Below are 24,251 nucleotides of genomic sequence, written 5' to 3'. Positions count from 1 at the left end.
TTGACTAGTCTAGTCATATATTCAAGCTTTCTGAAGCCTTAAAACAGCTTTCTGTTGTAATTTTGGGTTTTATTCATAAGTTAGTGGTGTAATAATGTCAAATTCATAAGTAAATTGTTTTCATGAATTGGAGAAACTTATTGATAGAGCAGCCTGAAGGATTCAATCACAAATAGAACTGATGTGACTCAGTAAAGTTCAAATGATTCTAATTATCTTGTTGCTTTTTATCCAATGTCCATGTTTCGTTCTGGAGCTTTGTGTATGAAACTGTCACTAGAGGCTTATTAGAGCTTTTTAGTCTAAAAGAGCTGTGATCTAATGCAAGGGCAACATTGTTTTTTTATTATTATTTTGCAACAATAAATTTGGTTCCCAGTAAATTGAAGCATGCTTATTTAAAACAACTTAATCTATAAGAAACATTTCCTCGTGGTTGATTATTATTGTTATTGTTAATAACTGTAGATTAATGATAGTATCGTGTAACATCTTACAAGCGAAACATTAAATTTTTATATGAAAACAAATTCCTGATTAACAAAAAATTTCTATTAACTAAAAGATAACATTACTTAGGAACTAAGAATTATTAGCGAGGATTTAATCTCATTCAGTTTGTTCTATAAAATGGCATTTTTTATTTAAGGCCAATAGAAAAAAATTAGCTGCGTGAAGTGGCTTTCAGACCAGATGCGGAAAGCACTGCGCTATGAAACACATTCATTTCAATGGATTGCACTGTGCAAGGGGAGCACATTGTTGACTATATTTTGTGTGCCTGCCATGATCAATCAATCAAAAATCAATCAATATCACTGTGGATATTGTGCTCATGTATACATATACTTTTATATACCACACATGCTCACCATAATACAAAGTCCACCTTAAATAACTCACCGACAGGAGATTTCAATGTAGTATTTTTGTACCTGCTAGTGTGCTGTTTTGGTAACACTGTTTATTTGCTTGTGTTTTTTTAAAATCAGTATAATTTAAGATAATAAGTTAAATTTAAAATCTCATAAATTAATTAAGTTTAAGAATTTATTTAAGAATTTATTTAAGTAAACTTACAAGATCTTTTTATATTATTTAATAAAATAATAAGAAAGTATCACAAAGCATTTTAAGTATTGGTTTTGGACCAAAACATCTACAAGTTTTGTTTTCAGCACAGAATGTTCTCTGCAGTTCACTAAAGCCCAATTTAAACTAATACATTTTCATTTTCAAAAAGCAGAGGTTTTAAAATGCATGGTTATGGCTTCTGTCCACACTACCCCAGAGTTTTTAAGCCCTGAAAATAGACCTTTTTGAGAACGCGGGGAAAAAAATGCTTTTGGAAAATGCTGCTGCTCTGGGTCAGTGTGTATGGGAGAAAATGGAGACATCTGAAAACGGAGGCGTGGCCGCAGACATTGAACTGATTGAGGCTTTTCCCTAAATATTAAGTGCACAAAGTTCAGCCTTGCACCCTTTCATTAAGTTCAGACTTCGCAAGTTTGATATGTAAAACAAACTCCAGAGGACACGTCGGGAGAAAAAAGGAAACAGTGTACTTTATAACGTCATTCACATCACCCTGCAGGCTACATTGTTTCACTATCATTATAGAGCCTACAACATAATTGCCTCCTTTTGTTTTCATTGAAAAATATGGAACATACCCTCTCTTTTGTTAAATATCAGTTTAACAATCAGTAATGGCCATTATAAAAGTATAACAAACAATAACTTAACACAATTAATTAGGAAATTAAGGCAAGCAATCAGTCAATAAGTAGAAAGAATTTATGTGGTTACATTAATTAATACATTAACTTATCTTTGAGCTCAGCTAAAACACGTTACCTGGGAACAAGTAATACTTTCAAAAGACCCAAGAGCTATTAGAGAGTGATAAGATAAATAAATATTACATTTAACAACTACAGTGAAATGAAATCCAGCAGAAGATCCTTGATGAAATGTCCGACGTGCGCTGCTCTCACCTGGGGAGGTGTGCTCAAAGCACTTGCTGACTGCCTGGAGGTCAGATGTGCGCATACGCTGCATCGCATGCCAAAGTGTGTGTTTGGTCATGAGATGTGCGTTTTCTGTGGTGTAGAGTGGACGGAGAACTTTTCAGAAATGCTAGGGTAAACATGAATGTGGACGTGGATCGTTTTCATCCTAAAACGCAGTGTTAAAACTAAAATGTATTAGTGTAAACAGGGCCTTAATTTCCACCGGTGTTACTACTAAAAAAGCTTTATAGGTTCTACATATATCATTATTGTTTGATTATATTCTGATACATACTGTTTGCTTTACTTCGATGCCACATGCAGTGGTGCAACAGTCTGTGCCTGTACTCCTGAAAGCTGCAGATAATCTCATTTCAGTGAACATTGTGCATTTCTTAGGTTTCCCTTCTAGCTAAGCCCTGGTCTTGCCGGTGTGAGGATGCTGAGATAAGACCGCCAGTCCTGTGCTCTGTCTCTCGGGAGGAAACACATGCAGAAGCTCAGCCAACCCTCCAGCTCCAACTCTTAAAAAAATGCTTTTTGTGCTTTCTTTTTCACCCTGCTCAGGAAACACAGTTTCACGGGCATCTCCGAGTGGCGCCTAATTAACAGTGACACGTTGATTGCCGTTTTTTAGACTCCCACGACCCGGCTGATTCGCTCGCTCTGAAATCAATTGCTGTGTTCCTAAACGCTTTTTAAAAGGGGCTCTGCCAAGACAGGGGAAGAAGGAGACGCTTTTAGACGCCCCCTGCCTCCCTGCCATCTTCAAACCTCGGCCTCTGAGAGCGTCTGCGTCTGAGGTCCATCATTTTCACAGCGTATAACTATGATTATTCTATCTAATTGAGAAGATTAGGGTCGTTTTAAGAGCCTCGCATATGCATAAATGTTACAGTCAAGCGTTCCCTGATAAAGATAGCCCTCCCACTTGAACAGTTATCTAACCTCACGGCAGGACGGACCTATTTTAATCTTCAACTTTTAATGTGACATCCATAAAAAGATGCTTAGATAATGACTGCTTGTGTAGTCTCTCCATTAAGCTTGACCTTGCACCCTGCAGAAAGAGTTATTTGTCATTAGCTGCATATTCATTAGCATCACAACATATTAGTAGTGTCTGCACATTGCCTGTTTTTTTTTAATCAGGAAACTCTTTATTCTGTTATTAAACCAATCAGACTGTGCATTGTTACTTTGAAACTCTTGTGAAATTAGGCTTCTGTTGTCTCATCAGTCCTCTGATGGTGAAAGGCTTCACATTGGTTATTATTTATGCTCCTTGGACATGAGGCTGAGTTAGAAAGCAGGCTGAAAATTATGGATGGCAGTCAAACCTTGATCTGGGCCCCGTTTGCGCCTCGAGGCACTTTCAAAATGATTGTAGGTTTGCTGCAAGACTTGAGTGGGAATGCATTTGTTTGAGATTTCTGTTTATAAAAATTTGGAAGTTATATTATAAATATGTCATGTTTAGATTAAATTTGCATTTCCTGAGGGAAATAACCATGGTCGCAAGGCAACAAATGAATAATGAGCTGTAAGCTTTAGGTTTTAGTATTTACTTCTGTGTAACTTCGGTTCTGTCAAGAAAAAAAAATGCTTGTAGAAAAGCATCCATGAATGATGAAATAGAAGCAAGGATGACTAGTTTATTTAACCTGCCTCAGGTCATCCAATATTTGGTCACTTTTTCATTCAACCCATGCTCATTATGGATACATACCCATGCAAACATTTCTGAAGAAAGCAAAATATTTCCCAGAAGGTACGTTTTTTTTTTTTGCAGTTTTTCTTTTCACGAATCTGCCAGAGGCTGCTGTGTATGCTTTTTCAGATCCACCAGGGGCCACTGACTGACTGACTGACTGACTGACTGACTGAACAAATAACCCCACCCACCCCCTTCTATAAACACAATTAATAGTGTTTTTTTAAAAGCGCCATTTGGCCTGCCCATTGCCTAATCTAAACCCAACCAATAGTGTTTTCAGAAGCAATACAGAAAAAAGAAAAGCCTTCATGGCTGCCTGATTTTTACCACATTTTTAGATCTTACCATGTTATTGTCCTGTTATTTACTTGTTTATTTGAATTTTTTTGCTTTTTGTTTTTGTTTTACTTGCTTTCTAAAACCGCACTTCGCCAGACCTGAACCCCACCATTGCCGATGACCCCGTTCTGCATCTCAAATCTTCCAACATACGGGGCGAGCTACTGGGCAAACTGATAACAGCAGAATGGAGGTGAGCGGCCAGCTGGTGGTGTTAAAAAACAACATGGTTATTCATGCTAGAACCATACTAAGTCATGATAAATCATGATAAATCATGCTATTACCAACCACAGACACATGGATCAACTTTATTGCTTTTTACTGGCTTACTTCAGTCTTTAAAGTGCTTACATTGTTGACTGCAGAGATCTTAAACATTCTTTTAGCCAACCTGATACTTTTTCAAACTAAACTAATTCCAACAGGCTTTCTCAAGCAAACACAAAGTTTGTCCTTAAACTTTAACATCTGGTTGATCATTTGGTATCAGAAGTGGCTTATGTGAAAAACAAAGGCATCTGGAATCTCATCGAATTCTTTTCTTACAGACATAAGGACTATATCTGCATAAAGTGTGAAATCTTTACCATTAAAGGAACCAACCACACTTAAAAACAAATGTTCTCTTGTTTTGTAAGAGATCTAATCTTTCTGTCTGACCTCATTATTTTAATTGAATTCCAGCCTCAGTCACTTAAACTCACACATGACGGTAACCACTTGAATGGGCCACTGAAGTGTAAACAAAGAGGTTGCTGTTATTTTAGGAGAAGATTTGTCATCAGGAATAAGTTGGAAATTACCTCAGAAAACCAGTGTGATCAGATTCTGTGTTATTCAGAGGATGGTAATGTGTAAGTTATTTGTCACAGTAGTTTGTGGTTAAAGGTTGGAGCCGTGATCTCATTCTCTTCGGGTGCGCATGAACATTAGCTTTGCAGACATTGTGATTTTTTTTTAAAAAGTTGAAGCCAGAACTCTTAGCTCCCCTGAATTATTAGGCCCTTGTTTATTTTTTCCCCCAATGTCTGTTTAACAGAGAGATTTTTTTCAACACATTTTTAAACATAATAGTTTGTTCTGTAGAATATCGAAAAAATATATAAGGGGCTAATAATTTTGATCCTTAAAATGTTTTTTAAAAAATTAAAAACTGCTTTTATGCTAGCCAAAATAAAACAAATAAGACTTTCTCCAGAAAAAAAAAAATTATTAGACACACCGTGAAAATTGCTCTTTTAAGCATCATTTTGGAAATATTTAAAAAAGACAAAAAATTAGAAGGGGGTTTAAATTACAATGAAATAATTCTGACTTCATCTGTTTATTACTATATGAATAGTACGATGAATTGAATAGCTCTATTTGGGACGAAATCAACTTAAAGAGGAGTGGAAGAAAGTGCAAGTGTAAACAAATAAGATTGAGCAAAGTAATACAATAATGCAATATTATCATTATCATCATTGCCCCCAATTATGATAGATCACAATATCAGTGATATATCACAAGAAAATCATCCACAATACATCACAATCTTTGTAAATGAAGGTGGAAAAATGCATTAAAAAAATTGTAAGATATATTTTATTAACAGCACATATATTTTGTAGAGGGGCGAAGTGGTGGCGCAGAAGGTAGTGCTGTCGCCTCACAGCAAGAAGGTCTCTGGTTCGAGCCCTGGCTGGGTCAGTTAGCATTTCTGTATGGAGTTTGCATGTTCTTCTCGCGTTGCGTGGGTTTCCTCCTGGTGCTCCGGTTTTCACCCTCAAGTCCAAAGACATGCCGTACAGGTGAATTGGGTAAGCTAAATTGTCCATAGTGCATGAGTGTGTATGGTTGTTTACCAGTGATGCCGGAACAAGTTGAATAGTCACCAGTTGATAAGCCCTGGTCTAGACACTCTTATTAGCGACAGATTCTCATCTGTTAGGAAGTAACATTAGTCTCACCCTGTTTGGCAGTCTTTTTTGAACAAATGTTTAATATTTTCCAATAATGCCGATGCTGCCTGCTTTCTCTTCTATCTTTCTTTCTCTTTTTGACCTATAGCCTTACTCAGTATGGATGAGAATGTCGCATCAAAGATTCAAGTGTTACTGGTCGGTGGGTTATGTCACGTGACTCACGTCACATTATGGTGGCTTTGAGGCTCCATGGTATTCAAATTACTGGCTATTCATTCAATCATTCATTTTCTTTTCGTCTTAGTCCCTTTATTAATCAGGTATCGCCACAGCGGAATGAACCACTAACTTATCCAGCATATGACTTACGCAGTGAATGCCCTTCCAGCTGCAACCCATTACTGGAAAACACCCATACACTCCATACACTCTCATTCACGTATATACACTATGGACAATTTAGCTCACCCATCTAACCTGTGCCACCTCGTCGCCCAAATTACTGGCCATAGTTATTTGAAATGACACTTTATTATGAAATAATAGATGTTTCTGGATTATGTAATTACAGTATGTAGCCGGAGGTACACATGACTGTATTTCATTTTTTTAAGCCAACACTGCAGGGTGCTGTGACATCTTTCCTTTTGGCGCTTGCCGGCTGGTGATTAAAAAAAAATCAGCTCTTTGAGAGTTAAACAAAACCAAACATTTACAGAGAATACAAGGTTGTGCCTCATAATAATACACTTGAGTTGAGTCTGTGAAAGAAAGTTTATTTTAACATTCAACTTTATTTACGGTGACCTTACAAAATATTAAATCTGCATCTGTGTCTTTAAAATAGCAGAGTTGGAGGGTTACCTGCATTTATAGTAACACAAATTTTAGATTCCTTGTTTACAAAATGATGGTTTTAAATTAAATATTGATAGTTAATTAAAACTAAATCAAATTGAAATTTTATTAAAACCATATAAATAAGAATCCAATTGTCAATTTGGTCACAATACCCAGCCCTAATATTCAATAGTAAATTTGAATACAGCAGAAGTGTGGATGGCAGGGTGGAAGAGATAAAGAGGGAAAAGAGTAGAAGACAGAAGGCAGAAAGCAGACAGACATTAACAGCTTCAGACACATGTGCTACACTGACTTTGCTGGTTGCTGGGGAAACCGTTTCCCAAGGTCGGACGGAGTAACAAAAAAAGAGGGTGTGAATTTTTACCCCCTTGAAGTTGGCATGAAACGGCACTCAGAAGCGTTTTCTAGCCTTAACTTCTTGAGTTCAGAATGGGGTTCAAAAGATTGACAACTCATTTAATATTAATTTTAGTATTGCAAATTGTGTCATCAGCATAAAACTTGGAGTGCAAAATAAAAAAGAGATGAAGCATACTTGATCTTAGGAATGATTTTACTTTGTGCCAAAGACATAGTGTATAACAATAACAATATATATATAATGTTAACTTAACATTAACGACCACAATTAGCATATTATTAGTTGTGTATTTGCTTAATGAGCACTGCTACACTGTGCACACTAACCCCACTGTATTTTTTGTATAATCAGTTTCTATTCTGTTTTAAGTTACTCAATTAATTTGAAATTAAAATGCTAACCTTTTTAATTCTTTGTTTTTATTGTTGTGATTATTTTTATGATAGTTTTGCATTCTTTATGTAAAGCACTTTGAATTGCTATTGTGGATAAAATGTGCTACAGCATAAATAAACTAGCCTGGCAGTGTCATGTATTGGATAAAATGACAGAGAAAATGGACATAAATTTTCAGTGCAGCTAAACGTCAAGTACAAAAACTTCACATATTAAGCAAATTGGCTTTCAGAATGAGTGCTTATGAAAATGCTAATGTCACAATATTAATCACAGGCAAAGGAGAAAGTAATGACTGAGGAACAGGCAGGTCAGGGTCAGTTAGATGTACAGTGTCAGGTAAGGGTGCTGTAGTTTATTGAAGGGATAATGACAATTCTTTTGGGGGGTGAACAATTTTTTTTATGTTTTCTGAGTTGTGGCTGTTTAGCAGATTTCACAGGCTCACTGATTTACAATATGATTGGTTATTTTAACGTTTTAAAGTTAGTTATTATGAGTATGGAAAATGTCTTTTCCTGCATTTATTCTGCTTCAGCAGTCAGACTGCTGACTGTAAACAACACAACAAACAATGCAATAAATAGTTTTGAAGAAAAATTTGCTGTCATTGAACCTGAGAAAAACTTTGAGAATAATCATAATGATGAAGTCTCCATTCTATACTAATATTTATAATGAAACCATTTTTAACTGCGAGGACATATCTTTATTAGTAAAATTTGGCTGTATTATTTGTGTCCCCTTCAAAAAAATGCTCGAAAGAAATTTTATATTTATTGTTAAATAAATAAATTGTTAACTGTTAAATCAGATTTACGCCCATGCATATATTATGTACTGTATTAGTGTGTATTAAACATATTCACCGCGCTCACCACCAACAACACTTTTTGCATCAATTCTGGTCTGTGGTACATTTACTTTCCGTAAAAACCTGTCTTTGTAAATTTGTTTCAGGACTGGTAAAAGTGTTTTGCATCTTGATAATTTTTTTTCTAAAACATAAATTTTCGTACTTGGAAAAATTCTTTTTCCTAAGTAATTGTGTCTTATGATTGGTAAAAATGTTTTCCAAAATGTAAATTTGTCTTGAGCTTCTTTCACACTTTGTAATGTTGTTTTGCACTTCACGGTGATTGTAGCGACCCCCTTAACAAGAGGTTTCATGTGCTGGTAAAGATTAAAAATGCAGATGAGAGGTTTAAACTGACTGTAGGCTATATGTTTCGTGATGTTTTTGAAGTCAAATAAGGACATGTATGCTGTGTGTAGGTTATCTGTAATTGGTAACATATCGGAGACTTTAAGGGGCTGTATGTGTCCCATTTTTACCCTTTTGGCAGTAGAAACACAAGCCTGATAACGGTGTCCAGTACCAACCCGTACCGAACTGTACCGTACCACTCATGGGAAATGGGCCATTATTGTGTTTTTATCATTCCAATATGACTGTGGACACATTATACCTACACACAGTTCTGTCCAAACAGCTTACAAAAGTTGATTTTCGTCATAGGTGTTAGGGGAGGGCGGTATATCGAGTTCTGGGAATATATCGATTTTATTTCCCAACTCGATGCGGAATTAACCAAAATCTTTCATATCGATATGGTTTGAGGCCACACGTGCGCATTCTGCGCAAAACAGACCACTCCAAGGTAGCACGCGAGTTCCACTTGCACAAATGAGCACAAGCACAAATAAATGATTCCCTCCCTGAGCCATACAAAAGATTTGTTTAAAATAAAGGAATCGTTGACCACACGCGACATGGAGAAAGATGCAGTGCCAGTGTTGTATCGAAATCTGACTCCCCAGACAAATCTGACTGTCCCTCGAGTACACGCACGTCACACAGTGCCTGCAGCTGTCACAGCGGTTAATCATAAACCTTTTATCGATCATTTCTTTCGCAATTGACAGCAAGAATGAACATAGAAGCCTTGTAAAATTGACAAGCAGCACCTGAATGTGTTTAGAAGAATTAAAAATGCCAAAATGGGACGAATTTATACCACATTTGGAAAGTGAAACCACCTCATATTCACTGATTATAAGTTCAGTATTTATTACACGTCGGTGTCTTCTTTACATTTATGTTCTAACACATTTAGTTCTGTGTTCTAGTCTACATTGCATGTTGACTTCAATTCCGATTATATTCTAATCAATGTATTATTTATTATGTCTGTTTAATTGGTTTATTTATTTTAGCCCCTTAACTGGAAGACATGATTTGATTTGTGTGTGTGTGTGTGTGCCTAGTGTACAAACGGTTGGTGATTTAAACGATTATTAAAACTTAAAGAATAAAAAGTTAAATAAAAAACATGCATTTGTCTACCAAAAATTTCTTTTTATATTTTTTTTTATATATTTCTGTTAGCTACTCTTTAACCAAAAATATAAGAAATAATAATAATAATTATACTGATGAAAATAGCAGGGAGGGAAACCCCTCTGTTTGAATTATATTTTGCTGCAAAATCTGTTTAGTAAAGTTTTAATAAAGGCTTTGACTCTAAAGTAACCATTTATAGGAAAATACCGGATATATATTGTATACCCTCATTCCTTTTAAAAATACTGAGATATGATTTTTTTGCCCACATCATTCATTCATTTCATTCATTCATTTTCTTGTCGGCTTAGTCCCTTTATTAATCCTGGGTCGCCACAGCGGAATGAACCGCCAACTTATCCAGCACATTTTTACACAGCGGATGCCCTTCCAGCCACAACCCATCTCTGGGAAACAGCTATACACACTCATTCACACATACACTACTGACAATTTGTCCTACCCAATTCACCTGTACGGCAGGTCTTTGGACTGTGGGAGAAACCGGAGCACCCGGAGGAAACCCACGCGAACGCAGGGAGATCATGCACACTCCACACAGAAATGCCAACTGACCCAGCCGAGGCTTGAACCAGCGACCCTCTTGCTGTGAGGCAACAGCACTACCTCCTGCGCCACTGCGTTGCCTTTTGCCCATATCGCTTAGCCGTAATTGGTGTCCTTTAATAATTATCTGTATTTATTTCATTAGTTAATAAGTGTCTCTCTCGCTCTCTCTCTCTCTCTCTCTCTCTCTCTGTGTGTGTGTGTGTGTGTGTGTGTGTGTGTGTGTGTGTGTGTGTGTGTGTGTGTGTGTGTGTGTGTGTGTGTGTGTGTGTGTGTGTGTGTGTGGGGGTAAATTAGGTGGCCAGTTTTGGTTAGTGATGTAAATGTTGCGAGGTCTCCACATGAGAAATGAATGATAGCAGTCAGGAAGTTTCAGTCCACTCTTCACATCAATGCAGTAATGGACAAAGCTGTTGCTGGGCCTGAGAAGTATGAATGTTTCAGAACATCACTTTAGAGATGGAAATGTATTAATTTAGGAACAAGAATTATGCATTGCAGTGAAGGACTGAATTGCCATGGCAACCGCTGCCTTATGGAGATTTATCTGTCAGATGATTTCAGAAATGACCACATCAATTCTTTTGAAAAAGGTTCAGCGGTTTCTGTGTCTCTCTCTCTCTCTCTCTCTCTCTCTCTCTCTCTCTCTCATGTTATCTAGTGGCCAGAAGCATTGAAAATTTATTGTGAAGGAAATTCAAGCTCACTGCCAGGTTACACTGGTGTTTGGGTGGATTCCAAGGTGTTGCTCTGTAGTTGCTATGGTGTTCTTAAGGGTTGCTAGGTAGTTGTTTACCAAAAGAGCCTTCTGTTCTCTAAATATGGTCTGGGTGCTCATCTTCTCTCTAAGTTTTTAGTACAGTGAGCTGTTATCTGTAGTTGTGTTGTTCACCATTACTTACACCTTCATAATTATGATTATTGATCGTGAACTTAATTGGCACTCTCAGGTGTCAAGTCTTTGTGCACGAATTGGAGTGAGTAGCAGCATAATGATGACTTTTTATAAAGCAACAATAGAGTCTATTTTAAGATATGGGATCATTGTTTGGTTTGGGAATCTGACAGTAAAAATGAAAACCCAAGTAAATAACCTGATGAGAGTGGCAGGAAAAATCATGGGAATTAAGACACTTGGTTCACTAAAAGACATTTTTGAGTTGTGTACAATCCAACAAGCCAACAAGATTTTGTCTGATTGTTCACATGTGCTGTCTTTGGAATATGAGCTGATGAATTCTGGCAGAAGATATAGGGTCTTGTTGTGCAAGTATAATAGATATAAACATTGTTTTGTTCCTTTTTCAATTAAGTTGATCAACGAGCAAGTAGGGAAGGACGGTCAAAGATTAAGATAACGGGATTGGTTGGCACAACAGAGGGCAGTGGGCGCATTGTATTTAATTTTTTAATTTTTTATTTAAACTACTGATTTTATGGAATCTTAAAATCAGAACCTTTTTTCTAAAACAAATTTCTCCTACGGGAGACAATAAATTTTACCTTGACCTTGACCTTGATGTTACAGGGCTGTAAATGCTTGATTCTGATTGGCTGATGGACGTTCTGCATGCAATTATTTTCAGATGAAAACGCACAGTAGTTTTGGCTTGCATTGCAATTTAAAAAAAAATACATGTACTGGATAAGTTGGCGGTTCATTCCGCTGTGGTGACCCTGATTAATAAAGGGACTAAGCCAAAAAAATGTATAAATGAATAATCAGATGCTTGTGCTCTTGTGCAACGTCATCATCGAAGTTCTGTCCCAAAACTAAAGACCACAAGAACGGAAGACGCATGAAAGTTTCGGATGCGCTCTTGATATCGAGGATGCCTCGATGTAGACTTGAGCACAAAACTCGCTTGAGAAGTCCCAGAAGTTATTGTGGCTAAATAAAGGAGGTGCACTCTCAGAAATAAAGGTACATGAGTTGTCACTGGGGCAGCTTATATACAGCATAACAAAACCGAGGACCATCTGACAGATTGTAGCTCGAAAGCTTTAGGTCCTATTATTTTTACATTGCTTTTGCTTTAGGAGTTTTGAAAAGTTTGTTCAGTAACAGTATGTTGAGGTTGTCAAGCGAACATACAGTAATTACCTCCAGGTTCTATTAGCCTTGAGCTTCTGAGCTCTCTTACTTTCTAATTTCCATTCTGAACATGCAGACAAATTCCTCTAAAAGGATTTCTGTTAACGTCATAATGCAAAAGTGCAGCGCAGTCTGAAGGCTCTGATAAGCAGCAGGGAACAAATGAAGCTGAGGCTGACGAAAGAAGAGCTTTTAGAATGATGTTAGAGGCGCTGCATAAAGTAGGATGTGTTAGGCCTAAGCACATATTCAGAGAACGGGCTGTCCTGAAACAACTTTCTTTTTTTCCCCTTCGCAATCTCTAAGACACTTTGAAATATTACTTGTAGCCAGGCGGCAGCTGTCATAGGGCCCTGGATGTCACTTGGATACTGCTATGGAGCTTTTGCCAGCAGACACATTATAAGGTTTAGTACATGACCAAAACACCACCAGTTATTTAAGGGGACAGCCATTGAGCTTGTGCCTGAAAGTGACTTTGAAGAAGAATTTTTTACAACCACACTAATTGTCATTTCTATCTTCAGTCAGAATTGATGCACTTTCATGTTATCATTAAAGGCACAGTTAACCCAAAAATGTACATCCTGCCAATGTTTACTCATTCTTGATGAATGTTGCAAAACTGTAACCATAGACATCCTTAAAGAGAATATTGTAGGTTAGACATCCCAGTGAGACAATGTGTGTAAGAGTAAAGTAGGAACTATGTTTTCTTTAAAATATACGTTAAAGTTTATTATTAAGCCGTCTGGAGTCGTTTTTTATTTTATTTTTATTTATTTATTTTTTTATTGGGTTTTTCACAACATTAAAACAAGACATCTGAACAACACATTAAAATAAAACAACTCCAGGATAACATACAAAACTTAAAAAAAGAAAAAAAAAGGAAAAAAAAAGAAAAATAGCAACAGTAAGAAAATAAAAAATACAAATGAATAAATAAATAAATAAATTTTTAGTCACTAAAATTTACTTCCGCATCTGAAAAAAAAGTGAAGTGACGTCGGATGAGGGAGTTCGCGCATATACACAGTGAAGACAACTGATCGTGGTGCGCGTTTGGATGCCGAGATAAGATATTCTGAGAGACCCACACAAATGTCAGACCATAGCCATACAATTATAAGCCTGTGGACAGACTAGCAGACAGAACAGCAGTCAGAGAAGTGTAATTCAACTCTATTGTGAGGAGAACAGAGCAGGTTCATGGTGAGACCAGTGTTGGCTTACAGACAGATATGTAAGATAACGAAATCTTATCTGGCAATAGCAAAGCTAGTATTGACCATCTATAAGTAATAATACTTACGAGTAACAGAAACTAATGAGCATTTAACAGAGTTATGCCACATTGACCCTATTTTTTAATAGTAGATAAGTGAATACAAAACACAAAGAACATAGAACGTCTGGAATAATGCAGAAACATGTAAACAAGGTACTTGAAAATCTTTTTATTATGCAAAAGGTTTCCAGAGCTTTTGAATTAAAATAAAAAAACAACATCAAATATTAAAACAATTAAAATAAGTTTTTAAATATGTGTCTTTTTGTCATTTGTTTTTCATTGGGTATAAGATAATCTGCATTGGATCCCATTTAGCCACAATCCATAGGCGGGCTAATAATTCTGACTTCAGCTGTATAAACCACTGGATTTGTATAACAGAAAGTTTGTTGGTTTTAAAACCTTTTTTTCAAATTGTGGTAAACTTTGAAACCAGTTATCGTCACATGCCTAGATAAATGTCAGCGTAATCATGATTCATATTTAGATTTATTAGTTTATTAGTTTACCACTTGCACTCTGATTGCAGTTTTAGCTGTTAAAAACAGCACAGACAGCCATGAAAACAACACAAAATGTGGCTGCATTACATTTTGTTTTAAATCTCAATGGAGATGGCTGAACACCAACATGAATGTTTTCCAGTGTTTTCGGATTATCAGCCTTTTCCTCCCCAGAGTGTGCATGCTCATGGTTGCCAGATTGGCTAGATTAGGTTTTTCACTGTGCAGAAAATGCATCCATTTAAAAGAAAGCCTCTGATTGAGGGATTTAAGCTCTTGACATCTGGCAACCCCAGAAACTAGCAGTGGCTTGTTACCAATAAAGGATAAACCATGTGCCAAACGAAAATGATAATTCAAGAGTATCAGTCTTTAAGACAAAATGGTCAACCAGCCCTATTTAAGACTGTAAATAATATCGAAAGTAACCCTGAAGTTATATGTTAAACATTGCTGCATTCCACTAGCAATATCTTCAGTTTAGTTTTTCACATTTCTACTTTTATTTCCCTGCTGAACTGGCTGGGTGAGGTTTATCAGGGCTAATGTTAACCTGAAAACCACTTTTTTAAATCCTCTTTTCCCACCTGATCACTATTCCAATCCAAAAATCATTGTGTACGTGAGCTGTTTGCCAAACTCGACGCGCACAAGGAGGAGACGCATTCCTGAATTATGACTTATGAAGGCAAGGCATCTTTATTCCAGTCTGTTGTCAGGCTGCCTACAGTTCTGTGTTTCTGAACCAATCGCTATTCAGCTGAGACCAAACAATGCAAGAGCTTCACAGCGCTCTTCAACGCAGCTAGCAAAAGGACGAACCACTCAGAGGATGATTGTGTAAGCCAGTGCGTGTCATTAGGAAAATATCACAATCTGCTCGGTTCGCGTATCCAGATTTTGTGCAGGCTTGTAATGGGAATGCTCAAATTGAACTTGCATTTGTTGAAGCTGTCTAGAGTCGGAGAGGCAGGGGATTATAGGGATAGTTTGCACTGTTCTCAGACCTGGTAACATGTGGATTTTTAGCAGTCAGTATTATAGAACTACTACCACATGATTCTCCAGATATTATTCCATCATTTTTTTGTTCAGAATTTGAGTTTGAAAAAACTGTTTATCCGAGAGGTATTTAGCAAAAGCAAGATTTTGGTAATCCTGGCTGAATTTAACCCTGACTCTGTTGCATGAAAGCTTCACAATTAAGCTGAATTTAGTTACTATGGAGATATATTCTTTGCAGCTAGCCTCCTTCAGAGCAGGTTAACAACCAGACTAAGATTAATATCAATGATTTATTCCATTCACTGTCAATGCTAGAACTAGAAATTGACAGGTTTTCACAGTCACTCCATGTCCTTGGCTAATTACATATATTTTCCAACCATTCATTCATTCATTTTCTTTTTGGCTTAGTCCCTTTATTTATCAGGGCTTGCCACAGCGTAATAAATTGCTTACTTATCCAGCATACGTTTTATGCAACGGATGCCCTTCCAGCTGCAACCCATCAATGGGAAACATCCATACACACTCATTCACACACATACACTATTTAGCTTACCCAATTTACCTATACCACGTTTTTGGATTTGTGGGTGAAACCAGAGCACCTCGAGGAAACCCACGGAAGCATGGGGAGAACATGCAAACTCCACACAGAAATGCCAACTGACCCAGCCAGGGCTCAAAGCAGCGACCTTCTTGCTGTGAGGCAGTTGTGCTACCCACTGCGCCACCATGCTGACCCCCATTTTCCAACCATTAGAAAAAAAAAATGTATTAGAAATAATATTTTTATAATATATCAACTTTTCATATGTGGCTATTTTTGATTTCTCATATAGGGCAAAAATATGTATTATTTAATTATATTACAGATTAAATCAAATCAAATAGATAGTAAAAAACCTACTGTAAATGAAAGCAATTAAAGAGTATACACTACCTGACAAAAGTCTCGTCGCCTATCCACGTTTTAGGAACAGCAAAGAATAACTGGACATCTAGTTTATAATTTGGTATCAGAAGTGACTTATGTAAAAGACAAAGGCCTCTATGCTTATTTTACGAAAATAGCATATGATTATGTTTTTTAATTATCTAATTAGGCCAGAAAGGTCTGACTTTGCTTAGACAGTCTTGCCACTTAACAGAAATAATGTACAGTATAGAATATAAATTCATGCTGCAGTGGAAAAATATTTAAAAAATATAATATTAAAAATTATTGTGTACGACTCCCATGAGCTTGGACGACTGCATCCATACATCTCTGCAATGACTCAAATAACTTATTAATAAAGTCATCTGGAATGTCAAAGAAAGCGTTCTTGTAGGACTCCCAGAGTTCATCAAGATTCTTTAGATTCATCTTCAATGCCTCCTCCCTCATCTTACCCCAGACACACTCAATAATGTTCATGTCTGGTGACTGGGCTGGCCAATCCTGCAGCACCTTGATTTTTTTTTTGCTTTCAGCAGCCTTGATGTTGAGGCTGAAGTATGAGAAGGAGTGCTATCCTGCTAAGGAATTTGCCCCCTCCTGTGGTTTGTAGTGTAATGGGCAGCACAAATGTCTTGATACCCCAAGCTGTTGATGTTGCCATCCACTCTGCAGATTTCTCGTTCACCCCCATACTGAATGTAACCCCAACCATGATTTTTTTTCACCAAACTTGACTGATTTATATTTTTAAATAATACTTTGCAGTGGAGCTACAGGAACCTAAAAACATTTAGACACAAAATTTCCAACCGCAGGTCCTTACTGAGCTCCTTTTTCTTAGCCAGGACTGTCCACAAACTAACAGCAGATAGCTTCTGTTTCCAACCTGCTGAGTTGATCAAGACAGTTGTTCCCAATGAATTAGGGTAGTTAAGATGCTTTAAAACAGCTTGGAATATTGGCCGGTATAAGATTCTGATGGTATGTTAATCTTGGATAAAAATATAATGGTTTCACGGTATCACGGTTTTGTGATTACTGCGTTAAAATCAGTTCTTTTTAAATGTAAAAACTAAAACTTTTTTCCCTTTTGAACACAATTTATTTTATTTTGAGAAATATTTAAAATATTTTGGAGCAGTAAACATGTCAGGCTCAATGATTTAAATGGAACATTGACCTCTGCTGTCTTTGTTTCAAAAACGCAGATTTTATTACAATTTAAAACGGCATCTTTGGTTATCTTTTCTTCTGGAGATACTGTTGTCCTAAAAAAAAAAATGTAAAGAAAAAATTGTACACATACCTTAAGAACTGTATAGCAGAAAATTTTGGCTGTATTAAAACCTTGACTTTTCCAAACCCAGGTATATCTTGAAAACAGTTATCGTCCCATGCCTAAATGATATAGTATATATTGTTGGATTTCCCTTAAATTGTGACAGTGTCCAAAGGGTATGAATAATTTTGGACATGCCACTTTTTTAAGGTAAATAAAAGCTGATAAATATATTTTAAATCAGGGATCGATTGGCCAGAGATCGGTATCGGCCGATAATCACATCTCATAACTTGATTGGTACTTGCTAATTTGGATAACTCATGAACCGATTAAAGGGGTTTGTTTATGAGTTTAAATAGAGTAAGGGCCTGATCACATCGACACACACTTTTTACTTTGAAAGATGCATCTTTTGAATGGTTTACTAATGGCTGCGAGCATCCATTAAACATAAACTTAACCGACATTGTTTTGAAAAGCAATCCAGAAAAAGAAAAGCCCCCTGATTTTTTATTTTTATTTTTTTACATGTTTTCAGATTTTACCACATTCTAACCCTGCTGAAAAATCCAGCTTAAACCAGCCTAGGCTGGTTGGTTGGTTTTAGCTGGTCGACCAGGCTGGTTTTAGAGGGGTTTTGGCCATTTCCAGGCTGGTTTCCAGCCATTTCCAGCCTGGTCTTAGCTGGTCAGGCTGGGAGATGACCAGCTAAAACCAGCCTGACCAACCTAGCCAGGCTGGGAGCCCAGCCAAAACCAGCTATGTCCAGCCTAAACCAGGCTTGTCAAGCTGGTTTTAGCTGGATTTAGCTGGTCATTTTCCAGCCTGACCAGCTAAGACCAGGCTGGAAATGGCTGGAAACCAGCCTGGAAATGGCCAAAACCCCTCTAAAACCAGCCTGGTCGACCAGCTAAAACAAGCCAACCAGCCTAGGCTGGTTTAAGCTGGTTTTTCAGTAGGGAACCCTGTTATTTACTTGTCTATTTTATTTTGTGGCTTTTGCTTTAGTCTTACCTGCTTTTGTGAACCTGCTTTTCTTTGCCAAACTCGAACCCCGTTGTTACGGTCAACTCCTCTCTGCGTCTCAAATCCTCCTGCGTACACTGTGAGTCACTGGACAAACTGGTGGGAAATCCGTCCATACCGAGGTAAGCGGTGAGCTGCTACCCTGAAAAGGAACGCCGTCATACCGCCTGAAGAGTTGATTTAAAAACGAAATGCAGCTATACATACTTCTAGCTACATAATTCACAATCTTCAGAAATATAGGCCTATTTTTTCAGAATGAGTCTATGTTGCAACTTTCCAGGAGTTTGAATAATTTCAGGCTTGACTGTATATCTTTTTTATTTTCAGTAAAATAATTGTCAGATCAATACTTTGATATTTTTGTGTTTTTAATAAAGCCTGCCATCTATTTAGTATCTTTTTATGCAGCTTTTATGCAACACCACCACTCTTACATCGTTAATAAGCATGTTGAAAATCAGTGAAATTAAGTCAAATACACAAAGCATTTGTAGGGAACAAAACACATGATTAATGTAAAATACATCAGTATATGCATGCAGAATTTCTGAATCTGATAATAACTCGTAGTCGAGGTTTGTTTTCGTGCACAGAAATCAGTCACAACAGCACAAACCATACAGACAAACCTCTTTCATAACTGTGTTTCATCAATCTGTCATTGAGAGAGCGAGGGTGTTATTCAGGACGGACGGTCCACAGGGGGCCAGAATGAACCCCCTGCTGCGGCGTTGAACAATCCGTGTTGTTCCATGAAGTCACACAGCGAAAGAGCTTTTATGGCTAATGTTAAGCAAGTTGCGAGATTTTGCATCCGCTGTTATTTTACAGGAGAAAAGCATCTCTGGAGTTCTGTCTCATTAAAACAAGGAAAGCATCTTCCTAGAGGGGATCTTTTTAGTGGTAATCAGACACAAGCGCATCCCAGAGCTCATATCGGCAGGCGAGACTAGAGCACACACACACACACACACACACACACACACACACGTATTTCCTTCTGTTTAATTTGTTCGCTTGATGATTCAAAACTTTGAAATGACATTAAAAGCTGTGTTTAAACAGAGGTTTTGATGATGGAGCTGCACAGGGGGCTGCTGGTGTCAGGATTAAGGCCAGCAGGGGGCACTAAATCAGTGGAGTTTTACTTAATTTCTGCTCTTCTAATCAGGACTGTACCTTTACGACACTGACATGCTAGGATTGCAGATAGGAAGGGATCTGTTGATGTTAAAGGTCTTTTACTTGTGATTATATGGGACGGATTTCTCACATTGTGGAGCTTTATGAAGAAGGATGTCCGTGGGTTTAGATTTATATCTCATCAAACTTATGATTTTCTCCTGCTAGATGATAAAACTGGGCAGAAAACCTCAGTTTATAAATATATTTTAAAAAATACTTTGCATTTTGGGAATGTAAAAAACTGAATCATAAGATTTTACTCGGTAATCAACAGTTTATAACAGTTTTTTTTTCTTTCTTATTTATGGTTGTGAATTGCATTATGGGATGTTGATCTGTGCTCTTTCGACTTTTGATGTTAAAAATTCAACTCTACACAAATGAACAAAGTGACTTTTATTGAGATTTTAGTAGTTTGAAACAATATATGACAAATAAGAAATAATATACAGGGTTCAATGCTAAGGATTTTTTCTACTGGCCTGATCGGGCTAGTGGTTCCGATTTTAACTTGCCCTAGCAAAATTTTCACTGGCCCCACCAAAATGAAAGTTAATAGCTATTTCTTAGCCACATATTTTAAATAATGTGTATATATATGGGGATGTATGGATGTTTTCCAGTACTGGGTTGCAACTGGAAGGGCATCCACTGTGTACAACATATGCTGGAATACTTCCGCTGTGGTGACCCCTGATGAAAAGGACGAAGCAAAATGAATGAATGAATAAATGTTAGAATTTTATTTTATACAATACAATTTTATACAACAAGTATTATTATAAGGAATAAGCATTTTAAAAAAAAAATTGCTAAAATAATTAACAAAAAAGGCAGAATTGATGTATTCATTCCATAATTGTATTATATTAAAATGTTGAAAATGCCATAATTTTGTTCTGTCGTCAAATGCATTGCTTTGCGGTGGGGATTTTAGCACTAGAAAGCTTCATTGTAAAAACCGAGTTTTGTTTTCCTCAAGTCTCCGCAGTGTGGCTTATTAAACACCTTTGATCTGCATGACTTCTTCTGAAAGTGTAAGTGTCAGTATGAAGCACCTGCGCAGTGCTGAGCTCAGCATCTGGCTGCTCTTCATCGGGAGCTGAAGGGTGAAGACAGATGCTAGAGTTATGCACACTATTACAACAGCGCACATTCTGCAGTCATATGTCAAAGCCTGAGCCCACGTCTGACATCAGGGCCAACATCAGTAGATGAAGACGCCATAAAGACAAATGAGTTGTGGAGAAAGCATCTCCTCAGAAGTTACTTTGCCAACTTTTATATTCACTGACACTTTTTTCAGGTTATGGTTTGATAAACTGTTCGTTTAGATTTAAGCTGAGACACTGCCGACTTTTTTTTCCTTTTCTTTTTCATGCACTTTAAATTTTAAAATGTTGGGCCTTTTGGCTTTTTTTCTAAGCTTTTTTTTGGCTGTTGATAACTCCTGACCTACTTTCTGCTGAATCTGAAATTTAACAAACTGAATTTCTGGTTTTGAATTTTAGAATATTGAATTTGATGTTCTGAATTTCTTCATCTTGAAACTGTATTTTTAACTGGATATCTGCAGTCTATGAATTAAAAAAAAATAATAATCTGAAGTTTGAAAATACGTCTATAAAAAAAATCAGCCTTGAAAAATTCAGTTGTTTTAAATGTCAGATGTTCAATATTCAGGTTATGAAATTCTAATTCAAATTAAGAAATTCAAATTCAAAATAAGTCATTCAAATCCGAAACAATTTTTAACGGCATATAAAAATTCAGATTTATTAAATTCATTCATTCATTAATTTTCTTGTCGGCTTAGTCCCTTTATTAATCAGGGGTTGCAACAGCGGAATGAACCGCCAACTTATCCAGCAAGTTTTTACGCAGTGGATGCCCTTCCAGCCGCAACCCATCTCTTGGAAACATCCACACACACATTCACACACACACTCATACACTACGGACAATTTAGCTAACCAATTCACCTGTACCGCATGTCTTCGGACTGTGGGGGAAACCGGAGCACCCGGAGGAAACCCACACGAAGGCAGGGAGAACATGCAAACTCCACACAGAAACGTTAACTGAACCGAGGTTCAAACCAGCGACCCAGCAACCTTCTTGCTGTGAGGCGACAGCTCTACCTACTGCGCCACTGCCTTGCCCATTTATTAAATTACAATTATTAATTGCTAAAATAACATAATTCAAATTCAGGTTGTTTTGGCAAATATATTAGTAAAAAAATATAACCTAATTCATACATTTAAAATTGTATTCTGAAGCTGTCTTTTAAAAACATCCTGCCGTTATTATGATGGTAAATCAGTGGCAAATCTTGAGAGCTTGCAAATCTTAATGTGAGCACTTGTGATAATATTATTTGTATATGTACTGTAGGTTAAAATTTACACTGAATTCCTCAATATGCACAATTGTATATTTTAACTGTTATATATAACCCTTACTTATCACCTAACACAGTCTTTAGCTTATCTAACAGTATTTTCTGTATGGATAATTACTAAAAACGAAGACTAACCCTCGGATTGCTGACTCTAGCCAAAAAACAACTGTGCTGCTCTTTTACTGGTAAGTAAGTTTCTGCAGAATTAATGATATTTAACAAAAAAAATCCTAAAATAGTAAAAAACAAAGTAATAATAATAAAGTATTCATATAAATGATTCCTTTGCACCCATGTTGGCTGTTGGCATTGTTCATTGGTCAGGTGTTGGCCAATAAAACTCCTCGTTACAAGTACAAGTTGAATTCTGCTACAAGAATCTCACGAAATATGTAGCAAATATAACAGCGTGAGAATTTGCACAGATGGAGCCAAATTTGAGAGGTTATGAGTGCTGACTTGTGGTTCTACTGTAGAACTGCAATAAAGTGTTCAAGTAAACTTGACGAACGCCAGTAGATCTGCAACTTCAAATTCAAACTCATAAAGGTTCAAAAGCAAGTAAAGTGTGAGTAAATGATGACAGATTATTTTATTTTATTTTTTTGCGTGAACTGTCCCTTTAAGTAAGATTTGTGTAAAGCAGCTTTAAGAATGCTAATATGTTTGTTTCTTAGCAATATATTTTGATTTGCATGTCCTTAATCCAAATGTATGTGCTGTGGATGATGTATTTGAGGAATAGCAGATGAGACTAGACTTTTTCAGGAGAGAGATGACATTTTCATTACTGCTCTCTTTAATTTATGGAGCCTTGGGTCTAGATGAAGCGAATAGTGACGGGCTTGAGGACTTGCACGAGTCCAGGTGTCTCTCGCTCTGGGTTTTCTCTCTCAGTTTGACCAGGCAAGAAACTAAATTTATTCTAATTAGACTTTTCCTGCTTAAATTCCACATAGTGCAGTCATTTACTTAATAATGGTGTAGTTAGCAGTTTTGTTTCTTTCACTTGTTGCTTGTGGCACATTACAAATTAATTCATTCAATTTTGTTTTCAATAAACTGTAGAAAATATGGTGTCTGACCTTTCTTCAGTGATTGCTTCTCTTTGCTTACCAGCGTGTTTCACTAATGTGTGAAAATGAAAGAGGAACCGTCTCTGCATTCAACAGGTTCCCTTTGTAAAGAGCACTTTATGCACAACAAATCACTTGTGCTTCATTTTTTAGACGCAGGTTAATGCTGCCTTTATATGTATTTTGCTTACAATCATTTAGCTATTTTTCGTCCATTCATTACAAACCATGTTTTTATTTCATTTTTTTTATCATGCTTTGTTTTGTTTAATCTGATATAGTAAAGAAAACTCCTTAATAACTTTATTTAAAGCAATAGTTCAGCCAAAAATGGCAAATGACTCAATATTTTGCAAATCTTTAAAAGATTTTTTACTCTGTTAAACAATAAAGAAGATATTCTGAAGAAAGCTATATATATATATATATATATATATATATATATATATATATATATATATATATATATATATATAGAAGTCAATGGTTTTGTGTTTTCAACTTTCTTTAAAATATTTAGTGTTTAACAGAGTAAGGTGGCCATCACACTGAACATGTATTTTGCCTTGATAGGCACCTTTTATGAATGGTCTACTAATGTCTGCGAATGTTTCGCTCTTTGCTTATATAGTACCTCAGATTTTAAGCACCTGCTGCGCCTTGCATTTTTGCCTTTGCACACTATGCGCCTGCAGTTGAAATAAAGTGAACTCAGCACAGAAAAAGCTTGCTATGTCTGTCTGACCTAGAGGAGGAATTTCTGTTGAGGTGACAGCAGTGTTTGTGTTGTCAAGACGACTACTAAGACTTTTAAAATTCAATTAAAATCATGTTTATTTCTATAGCGCTGTTACAATGTACATAACATAGAAGTTCTAACATAGAAGTTCTAGTAAATTCAATCTGTGTCAGTCCAGTTTTCAGA

General features: G+C 36.6%; 2 protein-coding genes across 19 annotated transcripts in view; both read left to right on the top strand.

Moving 5' to 3' along the window:
- The window catches only part of vdac2 (voltage-dependent anion channel 2), a 259,631-nt gene that overhangs the window by 58,651 nt on the left and 176,729 nt on the right, over positions 1 to 24,251 (top strand). The window lies entirely within an intron of this gene.
- The window catches only part of marchf8 (membrane-associated ring finger (C3HC4) 8), a 259,237-nt gene that overhangs the window by 96,544 nt on the left and 138,442 nt on the right, over positions 1 to 24,251 (top strand). The gene's annotated exons all lie outside the window — the stretch shown is intronic.

The sequence above is a fragment of the Danio rerio genome, chromosome 13 (genome assembly GCF_049306965.1).
Source record: "Danio rerio strain Tuebingen ecotype United States chromosome 13, GRCz12tu, whole genome shotgun sequence".
NCBI lineage: Eukaryota > Metazoa > Chordata > Actinopteri > Cypriniformes > Danionidae > Danio > Danio rerio.
Note: the sequence above shows the minus strand (reverse complement) of the source record. Positions and strands in the feature narration are given on the sequence as shown.